Genomic DNA, 15132 nt, shown 5'->3' on the forward strand with positions numbered 1-15132 from the left:
ACGATAACTGAATTGCTGTTTTTTGTTCATTCTGCCTGGAAAATCTGAATAAAAAGAGATCAAAAAATGTTCCCCACGGGGCAATGGCACCGCAACCTGCTGGTAACATCAGGAACTTATTACATTCCTTATTCTTTTTGCTCACCGTCCTTCTTTAACCCTGCATACAGCTTTGTTTGACTTTATTGCCATCTGTTTATGTTTGTTTCCGTTTTGTATACAATCCTTTGCATTACTTTATATGTGAACACTTGGTTGCACATTCTGGCTTGTTACTGTCATTACCTTACCTCCTCAGCCATATCGGGCTGGACTGGCCATCTGGCAATTTTTGCAAATGCCAGAAGGACCTGTCTGGTCGTGGGCCGCCTTGTCTGCTACATTGTTATCAGATTCTGCATCTTCAAGACTCCCATACTGTTAACAGTTGTGATGGAGCATAAAGTTCCTGATTCCGTCGCTTACCACAGCAGGCTGTGGGTGTCCCCTCTGTCTGCAACCTGCTGGAGGCCAGCACCAACAGGGGACATACGCAGTGCAATGATGTCATTGCATCACGCCGCAAGCATCCACTGGGAGAATAGATAGAAGAGGAGTGAGATGCTGTGGAGGATAAGATGTCTGGATTGGGTGAGTATAGGGATGTTTTTTTTATAGTTGGGGGTTTATGGGGAACCATCACACTATATCGGGCGGTGTGAGTTAGGCCATCGCAGTATAAGAGGGACTGTGAGGTGGACCGTCATACTATATAGGGGGCTATGAGGTGAACAATCATACTATTTGGGGGGCTGCTGTGGGTATCATCAAGCTACATAGGAGCTGTGAGGTGTACCATCATAATATATAAGGAGCAGTACCATATGTACCATCATACTATATGGGGTGATGCTGAAGGGACCATCAAACTATATGGGAGGCTGTGAGGTGGACCATCATACTATATAGGGGGTTGTAATGTGGACAATCATACAATATAGGGGGTTATGAGGCAAAACATCAAACTATATGTGGGGTTGTTGGGGTACTATAATACTATCTAGGAGTTGTGCGGTGTACCATCATAATATATAAGGAGCTTTGAGGTCTACCATCATACTATATAGGGGGGTGTTGGAGGACCATGATACTATATAGGGGCTGTTGGAGGGGCCATCATACTATATTTAGGCTATGGTGTATGGGGATTTATCATACTGCGTGGGGACCATCTTAATGCATAGGGTGGTTATGGTAGACATCATACTTTGTGGGGTTGCTGTGGTGGACATTATACTGTCTGGAGGTCTATGGGGTACCTTATATAATGTTGGAGGCTGTGGTGACCATAATACTGTATGGGATGGTTATGGGGGACATTATACTGTATGGGGGTTGTGGAATCCTCATACTATATGGGGAGCTTTGGTGGACATCACACTTTATATAGGGGCATGTGGTGGACATCATACTGTGTGGGGGTCTGTGGTGCCTCTCATACTGTATATTGGGGCTGTGATGAATGCCATACTGTATGGGAGGCTGTGGTGACAATCTTGTGTGGGGTGCTGTGGAGCATCATACTTTCTTAAGGTTTGTGAGGCAATCATATTGTGTTGGGTCACCATACTTTGTGGGGGCCTAATACTCTACTGGGGTCATTAAAGGGGAATCATAGTGAGTGAGACCACTTAAGGGCTTCAGTAAGGGCAAAATAACTAAGTGCTGCAATACATTTCCTTCTCCATTTCTTAAAATGTTGGGAGATATGCTCTTCTTTCACTTTAACGTGATAGGAGTTTTTCTATGGGGTGCCTGTTATTTCTATATAAGCCCCTGCTCAGAACCATTAATAGAATAAAGAGGCACTGAGGGTCATTATTATAAAACTAGATGGTAGCCCAATTCTAACGCATCGGGTATTCTAGAATATGTATGTAGTTTATTTATGAAGATTTTAGAATAATACATTGAATACACAGGATTCGGCCGGCCGCGACCAATTAGCGAAGAGTGGTTCAAATCCCGCGCCAATTCACAGCCGGACTGCACCTGTCGCTGATTGTTTGCGGCCGGCCATGTAGTATATAGCACAGCCATGTAGTATATAACAGCCTACGTAGTAAATAGCACAGCCACATAGTATATTGCACAGCCACATAGTATATTGCACAGCCACATAGTATATAGCCCAGCCACATAGTATATAGCACAGCCACGTAGTATATAGCACAGCCCACGGAGTGTATAACAGCCCACATAGCATATAACACAGCCACGTAGTTTATAACAGCCCACATAGCATATAACACAGCTCACATAGTATATAACAGCCCATGCACGCAGTATATAACACAGCCCACTTAGTGTATAACACAGCCCACATAGTGTATAACACAGCCCACGTAGTGTATAACACAGCCCACATGGTATATAGCACAGCCCACGTAGTATATAGCACAGTCACGTAGTATATTGCACAGCCACGTAGTATATTGCACAGCCCGCATAGTATATTGCACAGCCCACGTAGTATATAGCACAGCTACATAATATATAGCACAGCCACGTAGTATATAGCACAGCCCATGGAGTATATAGCACATCCCATGGAGTATATAGCACAGCCACGTAGTATATAACACAGCCCACGGAGTATAAAGCACAGCCACGTAGTAAATAGCACAGCCCACGGAGTGTATAACAGCCCACATAGCATATAACACAGCCACGTAGTTTATAACAGCCCACGTAGCATATAACACAGCTCACATAGTATATAACAGCCCATGCACACAGTATATAACATAGCCCACGTAGTGTATAACACAGCCCACGTAGTGTATAACACAGCCCACAGAGTGTATAACACAGGCCACGTAGTGTATAACACAGCCCACGTGGTATATAGCACAGCCCACATAGTATATAGCACAGCCACGTAGTATATTGCACAGCCACGTAGTATATTGCACAGCCACATAGTATATTGCACAGCCCACGTAGTATATTGCACAGCTCACGTAGTATATAACACAGCCCACACAGTATATTGCACAGCCCACGTAGTATATTGCAGCTTATGTAGTACATTGCACAGCCCACGTAGTACATTGCACAGCCCACGTAGTATATTGCACAGCCCCATAGTATATTGCACAGCCCACATAGTATATTGCACAGCCCACGTAGTATATTGCACAGCCCACGTAGTATATAACACAGCCCACGCAGTATATTGCACAGCCAACGTAGTATATTACACAGCCCGCGTAGTATATTGCACAGCCCACGTAGTATATAGCACAGCCCACGGAGTATATTGCACAGCCCATGTAGTATATTGCACAGCCCACATAGTATATTGCACAACCCATGTAGTATAATGCACAACCCATGTAGTATATTGCACAGCCCACGTAGTATATTGCACAGGCCATGTAGTACATTGCACAGCCCACGTAGTATATAGCACAGCCCACGTAGTACATTGCACAGCCCACGTAGTACATTGCACAGCCCATGTAGTATATTGCACAGCCCATGTAGTATATTGCACAGCCCATGTAGTATATAGCAATGTGGGCATCATATCCCTGTTAAAAAAAGAATTAAAATAAAAAATAGTTATATACTCACCTTCCATTGGCCCCCGGATCCAGGCGAAGCATTTACCGATGCTTCTCGCGCGCTTCGGTCCCAAGAGTGCATTGCGGTCTCGCGAGATGATGACGTAGCGGTCTCGCAATACCGCTACGTCATCATCTCGCAAGATCGCAATGCATGGAGCGTTCACCGGAGCATCGCGAGGAGCGGGAAAGGCCTGTTCTGGATCCGAGGAGCCGACGGACGGTGAGTATATAACTATTTTTTATTATTTTTAACATTACATCTTTTTACTATTGATGCCGAATAGGCAGCATCAATAGTAAAAATTTGGTCACACAGGCTTAATGCAGCGTTAACGGAGTGCGTTACACCGCGGCATAACGCGGTCCGTTAACGCTGTCATTAACCCTGTGTGAGTGCTGACTGGAGGGGAGTATGGAGCGGGCACTGACTGCGGTGAGTAAAGAGCGGCCATTTTGCCGCCGGACTGTGCCCGTCGCTGATTGGTCTTGGCTGTTTTGCCGCGACCAATCAGCGACTTGGGATTTCCCTTACAGACAGACAGACAGACAGACAGAAAGACAGACAGAAAGACAGACAGACAGACAGAAAGACGGAAGTGACCCTTAGACAATTATATAGTAGAAGGACCAATGAGCGATTGTTATCATTTTAAGGGAAGGAAGAAGGTATTGTTGTTAATAATATAAGAAAGCACAAGGGATATTTATCTAATATATAAAGCTGAATGTGTGTATGTGTGTATGTATGTATGTATGTGTGTATGTCCGGGATTGGCATCTGAACCGTCGCAGCTACAGCCACAAAATTTTGCACAGTCACACGTCTGGACCCCGAGAGCGTCATAGGCTATGTTGTGAGGTGAAATTTTAACCCCGCGCTTTCCAATTCACCAAACAATTTTGCCCCTATCTACATAATGGGGAAAAAGTGAAAGGAAAAGTGTTGGAGGCAAATTAACAGCTGCCAGATGTGAACAAGGGGGACTTAAAGAATGAGAGTGATGGCGCCAAAGAGTATATACTGTACAGTTGCTAAGGTGGGGCCCCGACATGGGATAATCACCACGCCACCACGGGGATATGAACACACACACAAAATGTGCCACACACTACCACGTGCTCGAACACATATACCACCCTCAGCGCACATTTCACCACACATACACCAACCTTGCCACATAAAAGTCGAAACACAAAAGTCGCCGCTCAAAACTCGCCACGCGCAAAATTCGCCATGCGCAAAACTTGCTGCACACAACTTGCTACACTAACCTGTCACATGCAACTCGACGCACAAAAAGTTGCTACACGCATGTCGCCACACAAAACTCATCTCACAAAAGTTGCTACATGCATGTCGCCACACGCAACTCAACACACACAACTTGACACACGAAACTCGCCCTAAAACACACACAAGTCTGGTATTATCCTTCAAAAATAAAAATCTGATTAATAAGCAGACAAACCACAAGAGCAACAAATGTACCATATAGGAATCCGGCAGCTGTCAGTCACATGACCAGTCTATTATGTGTATGTGTGAGCTAATATATACTGCCAGGGGGTGGGCTTACTGTTGGCTGGGGATTTATCAGGCTGCCAATTTAGCTTACAAATACTGAGGTAAAAATACTGACCAAATAACGTGTGAACGAGGTCTAATACAGGAGGAGATGACATACAGATATATACTATATACAGGAGGAGATGACACACAGGTATATACTATTTACAGGGGAGATGACACACAGGTATATACTATATACAGGAGGAGATGACACACAGATATATACTATATACAGGAGAGATGACACACAGGTATATACTATATAGAGGAGGAGATTACATACAGGTACATACTACATACAGCAGGAGATGACATACAGGTATATACTATATACAGGAGGAGATGACACACAGGTATATACTATATACTGGAGCAGATTACCTACAGGTATATAGTATATACAGGAGGAGATGACATACAGGTATATACTATATACAGGAGGAGATGACACACAGATATATACTATATATAGGTGAGATGACACACAGGTATATACTATATACAGGAGGAGATTACATACAGGTATATACTATATATAGGAGGAGATGACATACAGGTATATACTATATACAGGGGACATGACACACAGCAGGTATATACTATATACAGGGGAGATGACATACAGGTATATACTATATACAGGAGATGACATACAGGTGTATACTATATATAAGGGAGATGACAAACATGTATATACTGAGGTGAAAATGAGAGGTGTGAGGTGAAAATGAAAAGGTGTGAGTGCAACATGAGAGGAGTGAGGGAAAATAGTGGAGTGATCGGAAAATGACAGATGTGAGGTCGAAATGACAAGTGTTAGGGGGGAATGAGAGGAGTGAGGGGGAAAATAAGAGGAGTGAGGGGGAAAATGAGAGGTGTGAGGGAGAAAATGAGAGATGTGAGGGGGAAAATGAAAGATGTGATGGGGAAAATGAGAGGCGTGATGGGAAAATAAGAGAAGTGAGGTGCTATAACTAACCACAGATATTTAGTATGCCCAGGCAACGCCGGGCTCTTCAGCTAGTATTATTATAAGGAGGTACAGGATTATTATTATGAGAGGTCAACAGGTGGCATTACTAAAGTAGGCACAGGGGAATTATTATAAAGTATTATAAACAGTGGTTTGTGTAGAGGGTGGTAGATTGTGAGGAGGGTCCTGGGAAATCAGTAAAGTGAAGATGCTTGTGTGTTACATTTTGCAGGGATGATTTATGGATGGAAAAAGAGGTCATATTGGTCTGGACAGAATGCAAAGGAAAAGGGAAAATGAATAACAACAGTCAGCAAGAATGTGACTGGTGAGAACCTGCACAATATACACATACATTTGTGTGCAAAAGTGTTTGTGTGAAAAAGGTCTTTATTATTAAGGGAGAAAGAAATCCAAACCTACAGGGCCTTGTGTGAAAAATTGATTGGCCCTTCCTCCCTCCCCCCATTAAAACATAAATTAGCTGTGGTTTATCATGTGGTTCAAATTCCCTAGCCACATCCGGGCTTGATTACTGCCACACCTCCACACCTGTTCTCAATCAAAAAATCACTTAAATAGGACCTGCCTCTCCAGGAGGTGCTGCGGGCCATTAAGCAGGTTGACCTTGACAGCATGCAAGATGGGGACAGATTGTTAAAGGAGCAATTTATTGAGGAACTCCTGTCCAGCACCCCCCGGACACAGCTGCGCATCTTGGCCCTACAAAACTCTGACCTGGACTTTGCACACTTTAAAGATAGGGCCATCCGGGTGCTGCAGGAACCAAATTCCAGCCACACAGTGCCCCCTAGGTGCCCAGCAATCGCATACCACCGGGAAGCAGCATCCTTTCCATAGGCCCATGTTGAGGCCGACGCACAGACCCTAGATAATGACCCTGCTGCAGGACTGCATCTTCAGCTCCAGGAGCTGACCAAAAATGTGGCAGCACTAACCAAAACCATGCAGTCCCTGCAAGTGTCCCTAAAGGAGAAGATCCAGCTGTCCTCCAGTCCAGATGATGCCCTGAATTGTGGGGAAAAAGAGGTTCATTTACCCCGATATGCCACCCTTGCTAAGCTGTTCACTGTAAGTAACAATGCAATAGAGACAGCAGAACCCTTGCTTCTGTCTGACCAGGTGGAGGACAATGGCTCTGAGGGGCAGCTGGAAGATTGGTGTCAACAGCTACACATAGACACTGACTCCACTCCTTTGCACCAAAAGCATGGGGCTTACCGGGTGGCTCAAAAGTATAAGCGGGTCTTCAGCAAACATCCTCTAGACTTTGGGCAGGCAAAAGGGGTCCAACACCATATCCCCACTGGAGATCATCCGCCTATTAAAGAAAGGTACTGGCCTGTGCCCCCAGCACACAATCAACGTGCCAAGGATATGTTTCGGGAGATGAAGGAGGTTGGAGTAATCAGAGATAGTTGTAGCCCCTGTGCAGCTCCGTTAGTCCTCGTTAAAAAATAAAGATGTACCATGAGAATGTGTGTTGACTACATGCGAATTAACAGCATTACACACAAGGACGCCTACCCATTACCTAGAATTGAGGAATCGCTAGCTGTACTAAGATCTGCTAACTATTTCTCCACCTTAGATCTCACCAGTGGATACTGGCAGGTTCTCGTGGCAGAGGCGGATAGATAGAAGACAGCATTTACGACACCAATGGGCCTCTGCGAGTTCAACTATATGCCATTCGGGCTTTGCAATGCAATGGGGACGTTCCAAAGGATGATGGAGTGTTGCCTCAGGCTCAAGAACTTGAAACCATTCTGCTGTACCTGGATGATGTCTTCATCTTCTCCAAGACCTATGAAGTCCATTTGAAGCACCTGGCCGAGGTGTTCAAAACCCTGTCCAACTTTGGCCTGAAAGTGAAGCCATCTAAATGCCACCTGCTCAAGCCCAAAGTGCAGTACCTAGGTCACATGGTAAGTGCCAAAGGTGTGGCACCAGACTGCGAAAAGTCACCGTTATTAGGGACTGGCTAAACCCAACAACATTCATGAAGTAGAGCAGTTCATCGGGTTGATAGGCTACTACCGGAGATTCATCATGGGCTTTACTAAGATAACCGCAACCCTGCCCCTAGTGGGCCAATCCAAGAAAACTAAGAACAAAAGTCCTTCGTTCGAGTGGAACGACAGACTAGAAGAATCCTTCACTCGGTTGAAGCTGGCTCTCACTGGAGATGAAGTCCTGGCCTATCCTGACTATGACCAACCATTTGTACTTTACACAGATGCCAGCAACATGGGATTAGGAGCCGTGCTGTCACAAATGCAGAAAGGCAGGGAGAGAGTGATTGCCTATGCCAGCAGGAAGCTTCATCCCTCTGAAAGGGACCCCGACAAATACAGTTTCTTTAAACTGGAGTTCCTTGCCATAGTCTGGGTGGTAACGGAGAGATTCAAGCACTACCTGGTGTCAGCCTAGTTGACTATCTAAACGGACAGTAATCCGCTAATCCACCTTGAAACGGCAAAGCTGGGTGCACTGGAGCAGCGATGGATGGCCTGGCTGTCCAACTACGAGTTTACCTTCAAGTACCGAGCGGGAGATAAGAACTCTAATGCTGATGTGCTGTCCAGAATGCCCAATTCACGAGATAGGGGAGAAGATCTGGAAGGATTTGAAGAAATTGAGTTACCAGCCTTCCAGCGCCCAGTTGTGGCCCAACACTCCCAGGGGGTGAGGAACAATCACTGCATCGTGCAGGAGGCCACGTTAAACCCATTGCCCCACCATGAGTGGGCAGAGATGCAGGATAGCGATCTAGCAGTAAAGGAGTTACGGACACAAGCTGAATCACACCCTGGTCCAGATGCTCCAAGGGAAGAGCAGCAGTTGTGGAAGGAGAAGGACAAGCTTTTCATCTATGAGGGTAAGCTGTGTCAGAGGAAAATCAACTCACGCACGCATGAACTGGTCTGGCAGGTGGTAGTCCCAAAACGGGATGGGCCAATGGTCTTGGAAGCGTACCATGATGGAGCAGGACATTTTGAGTGGAAGAAATTGGAGGTCCTACTTCGTGAAAAAATTCTACTGGGTTGGCATGAGGAGAGCCATTGAGAAGTGGTGCCGAGAGTGTGGCCCATGCAACCTGTGCAGGAAAGACTGCAACAGCCAGCGAGCCCCATTACAGCTAATAATTACCAAACAACAGCTCGAACTAATAGCTCTCTAATAGCCTTGGACCACATGAAACTGGCTCCAAGCCGGTCAGGCTATGTCTACGCCCTCACCATAGTGGACCATTACTCAAGGTTCCTGGTAGTCATGACTGTTAAAGATCAAACAGCAAAGACAGCAGCCAAAGCGTTCCAAGAACACTTTTGTCGACCGCACGGTTGCCATGAACAAGTGCTCACCGACCAAGGCTCAGCCTTTGAAGCCAAAGTGTTCCTGGAGTTCTGTAACCTGTACGGCTGCAAGAAAATCAGGATAACACTGTACCATCTGCAGACAAATGGCATGTGCGAGAAAATGAACCAGGTGGTAATTGACCTGTTGAAGACCTTGCCCCTGGAAGAGAGAAACCTGTGGCCCGGAGAAGTTGCCGGACTTGGTAGACCTATACAACCACATCCCGGTGAACTCCACCAACTGCACTCCGGCCTAACTGATGAGAGCGAGACCAGGCAAGTTACCCATTGACTTGGACATGGGAGTATTAACACCTGAGATGACATCACCAGATGCAGACCGGGATACAGAGCGGCAGCAGCAATACCGCAAAGTGCAAAAGCGCGTGGAACGAAGTTTGTCCCAAGCAGGCAGAGACAAGAAAAGAGCTACAACCAACAAGCTCCAGCTACTCCATTAGTACCTGGAGAACAGGTTCTCAAAAGAAAAAGGAGGATGCACAAACTAGATGATCAGTGGGAAGCTGAACCATACACTGTCATGCCTTCAAACTTTGATAATACCAAGGTATGCATCATCAGTAAAGATGAAGGAGAAACCTCAGCAGCAGTATTGAGCGATAATCTGAAAGTTTGCCCTGACCAATTGAGAAACAAAGAGGAAGACCAAGATGCCCCTTAACCCATAAAAGAGGAGGAAGAGAAAATCCATACCGTTCTTGGAGACTTTCTTCAGTCATGGACACAGGTAAACCAAGAAATCAAAGTACCTGTCCTGATCTTTCCCCAACCTACTGCACCTGAAGCAGAAGAAACTTTAGACCCATCGGCTCAAGCAGCAGATGCCACTCCAGCAGTGGAGCAAGAGAATCTACCCCCTGCTAGCGGTGAATCTGTCAGACCCATGGTGAGTCTAAGAAGTCGCAGACGGCTGCCCAGTTTACCAGTACAATGCAGGCCTACAAGTAGCACAGACACTAGTGGGTCCACAACAACAGCAGGCACATCAGACCAGGCTAGGTCTTCAGAGGTACCTGAACTGCGTAGATCCACCCGTAGTACCAGAGGTCAGATCCCAGCCCAGTATAGGGACTAAAATGTTAATGTATTAATAATATAAATAAGTTAATAACGTATATAATTGCAACCATTAAGCGTATGAGCCTACAGAGACTTGCTGTAAGAACTTAAAGTTATGCATAATAACCTGTTAAAGGATAATTGGGTCACAGGACTATGTGTGGCCAACACCTTATTTGTATATAGCTACCCCGATTTGCCCTAGAAAATAAACCACCAACATGGCCGAAAACTAGGCCCACCGACAGAGTGCCCTGTAGCCACGCCCAGGGACGATACATAAAGTGGGATAAGGCGGTTCCCACCAACCAAACTCCAGGTACATGGATAAAAACAATTCCTGGATGGCAGCATAAGGACTAGGCGCTGCCATAACTGTGTTGTTGCTTTTCCTTTTTGGGCTTTTGTAACATTTTCATTTTTTAAGGCTTTGTAAAATTTTCATTAATTGGTGTCATTAATTGTTTACTTATTAATGTTTTATTTTTTCTCAGTCTGGGAGTACTGAATTGTACTAGGGGGGAATGTGGCATCCCAGGTGTCCAGATGCTACAGTGGCAATACCTCCCTCACAGAGGGTGAAGTCATGCCTGGAAGCAAGAAGGATGTGACACCCCAGGGTCCTGGTTGTCACAGTGGCATTGCTTTCCTCATGGAGAAAGTGATGTCACGTTTGGAAGCGAAGGAAAATCTCTTTTATCAGGTAATCACAAAGCACACATGTTCACACTCCAGGCCAGAAGGGGGAGCTCAAAACCTGGTTTAGGGGGGAACTTCCCTATAAATACTTTCTGGTCTGGAGGGATAGTTAGTTGGCGAGTGGAGAGAGTTTGTGCCTGACGTGTATGGGGCCATGCAGCCAGAGTTGCTGCAGCTGCAGGATTGAGAGATACCGAAGAAAGAACAGGTACACTACTGTTGCCATTACTAAGGTTCCTGGCACAGTACATGTTCACATTTTTCACTTTCTCAGACTGATCTATCTCTTCCCTTATTAGACCCATCAGTTCTAGAGATTTTCTGATAGGGTGCACAGTACTCACAGGATTCCCCGTTCATCTTCCACATTATGAAAGTAGTGTCAGCGCTGTCCATAGCCACTAACTCAAGCCCGAGGCTCCGTAGGTTCCAGGAATGTCCACAGAGAGTTCCACAGGATCCAATACCACCAGAATGATAGGTATTACCCTTGCCTCCAGCCCACTGCCCTTGAATTTTGCTTTTCTAAAGGCCCCGTCACACATAGCGAGATCGCTAGCGAGATCGCTGCTGAGTCACAAGTTTTGTGACGCAACAGCGACCTCAGTAGCGATCTCGCTATGTGTGACACGTACCAGCGATCAGGCCCCTGCTGCGAGATCGCTGGTCGTGTCGGAATGGCCTGGGCCGTTTTTTGATCGTTGAGGTCCCGCTGACATCGCTGAATCGGTGTGTGTGACACCGATCCAGCGATGTCTTCACTGGTAACCAGGGTAAACATCGGGTTACTAAGCGCAGGGCCGCGCTTAGTAACCCGATGTTTACCCTGGTTACCAGCGTAAATGTAAAAAAAAACAAACAGTGCATACTCACCATCTGATGTCCGTCAGGTCCCTTGCCGTCTGCTTCCCACACTGACTGAGCGCCGCAAAGTGAAAGTGAAAGTACAGCACAGCGGTGACGTCACCGCTGCGCTCTGCTCTCACTGTACGGCCGGATCTCAGTCAGAGCAGGAAGCAGACGGCAAGGGACCTGACGGACATCAGATGGTGAGTATGTACTGTTTGTTTTTTTTGGGTAACCAGGGTAAACATCGGGTTACTAAGCGCGGCCCTGCGCTTAGTAACCCGATGTTTACCCTGGTTACCCGGGTGCTGCAGGGGGACTTCGGCATCGTTGAAGACAGTTTCAACGATGCCGAAGTCGTTCCCCTGATCGTTGGTCGCTGGAGAGAGTTGTCTGTGTGACAGCTCCCCAGCGACCACACAGCGACTTACCAACGATCACGGCCAGGTCGTATCGCTGGTCGTGATCGTTGGTAAGTCTTTTAGTGTAACGGTACCTTAACACTGAACTCGCACACTATCTAATCAAATCAGGAAGTGTTTATCCTTTTTGTCTGACCTTTCGCCCTCCCTTGGCTGGGCTGGTCACAATCATTTAATTGTTCCTAACCTGTGCAACATACTTGTTGCATCTAATGTGCCCACAACTGCACTTTTCAATGGAGTTTGTTGTTTTATGTTACTCACAAAATGCAATAAAAGATAATAAAACCATATTCTAACATGTATTCCCGTAAAATTCCTGCAGACTTTGTCACATTGTCCTTTCACATACTTAAATATCATCCTCCTAAAATATGGACATCCCTGACCATGACTGTACCTGTAAGACACCAAAAAGGAACACGCACAAATAAAAACACATTTTGAGCAACTCTTGCTTATTATTTTTCACTTAAAAAATCTAGTGTCCTTTTCTTGTCGTCCATCACTGGCACTGCTCCTGGTCAGGACTGGTCCTGGTCCCATTCAGTTGGGACCCCAGTAATACAAAGTTCAAGTTCTTTTATTATCCTGGCTCTTTGGCCCACACAAATAATCACCAGAACACACATCCTTCTCCTTTTCAACGAGACTCACCCTTCGAGTTGTCCACTTGATTCATGGGTCCACTATGGGGACCACAACATAGAATGACTATTTTTTTTTTAAATCCCAGTGGCCCTTTGGCCCACTTACAACAAGTCCGACAGTCCAAGCTCATAATCCTTGCAGTCTTGACCCAATTTGATCCTCTGGTCGTCCGTTTTGTTTTCCCCCCTCCCTTCTTTTTGCGAACCACTGTTCCTTTAAAAGTGAAGTGTGCTGCCCATCATTTCATGGGGAAAGTTCAAGGTTAAACATAAGGCAAAGTTCGTGGGAGTAATGGGACAGAGTCCATTGGGCAGTTGCACACAGTCCTTGAAGCCACAAAGGGTTGTTGACCCTTTCAGGGTCTCAGTCCCATAATCCAGAAGGGGGTGTGCAAATGTGCACAAAACAACTTGGGGGGGGGGGGAAAATACACTTCAAAGAAAAACTTCAGCCGCACTAGCCAACACCAGTTGTCTTCGGTTATTCAGGAGCTACTCTCCTTAGGGACGCAGAACAGTCCCATTTGAAGTACAACAAGCACTTATAGTCGACATTTTAGCTTTTGGACGCCATCTTTAATGTTCCTCCACTGGCCATATTCAGACCTAAGTTTCTCGAGCTCCGGTCTTTCCTACATAAGTGGCCAACTTGGGCCCTGGTACATGTAAACTGTTACCAGTATCTCTTTGGGGGGCTATGAGGTACTCACCAACCATATTACCTTCAGGAACTTCAGAAGCTCCTCCCTGCCACACTGACATGGCCGATTCTGCCTTGTGGTCTGGCTCCTGACTCATGACTTCTGGTGGCACCACCGAATTCTTCAGTCCTCCCGGCCACACCTCCTCCGACTGCTGAACCAGCTGCCACTTCCATTTGGACCTTCCTGGCTCCCCACGGAGTGCTACGCCATATCACTGTTTGTCTCTCTTCAGAGGAAATCCATGATGCTTCATGCCTGCTTGCTCACTCTTCCCCTCTCTCACCAACAACGGCGCTGGCACACTATCCTCAGCGTGTACTTTTCCGGGATTCCACCTTTCTCTAGGTAGAGTTGCTTACTAGTGATCAGCGAGCACTAAAATGCTTGGGTGCTCGTTGCTCGGGTCGAGCAAATTGGAATACTCGGGTACTCGACCCGAGCAACGAGCCCAAGGTAAGTCTATGGGAAGCCCGAGTATTTTTACCGTGATCCCCCCGGGGGTTCTTTAAGGTCTAAAAACGTCTGAAAATGATGGAAACACTGCTCAAATGACATGGGAACCTCATGGGGATCACCCGTGAAAGCATTTCTGACTCCAACATCACAGCTGTAAGCAATGTTGTCAGAGTTTCACGTCATTTTTACAGGTGCACCAAAAAACATACAAAAACGAAACCAAAATGGATTTTGCTGGGATGTTACGGTACATCCTTTCCGGGCAATGACTTGTATATAAGGCAAAATATGTTTTTCAATTTTAACATTGCTTTCAACCAATACAAATGCTTTCACTGAGAAATGTCATTGTAACATTTAACAACCCTAGCTGGCCATGTGGTGTGGGACACATAAGGAGACACATCTTATTTCATTTATGAAGGAGGGACTTAAAGTCACAAAGCCTTTTTTTAGAGGGGTATCAGGTGGCATTAATATTCTTAAAGGGCCATTATTAAAAGTGGGTCTCCTATGCTGTTATTGCCTATGCAGTGAGTGGCTAGGCTGCCAAGAATTACAATGCACCCCAATACCTCTTTCATGAGAGGTACAGGAGGGCTTCCTGAAAAAGTGTTGCATTGCATGCAAGGCCTGTCCTGCTACCAAGTCATATGCACCCCAATAAGCCTTTGAACCCAGGTGCTGGATGGCCACAGGAAAACCCACTTCACATTCTTCAGTTGGTCCTGCCATACT

Source organism: Ranitomeya variabilis, chromosome 1 (genome assembly GCF_051348905.1).
Source record: "Ranitomeya variabilis isolate aRanVar5 chromosome 1, aRanVar5.hap1, whole genome shotgun sequence".
Taxonomy (NCBI): Eukaryota; Metazoa; Chordata; class Amphibia; order Anura; family Dendrobatidae; genus Ranitomeya; species Ranitomeya variabilis.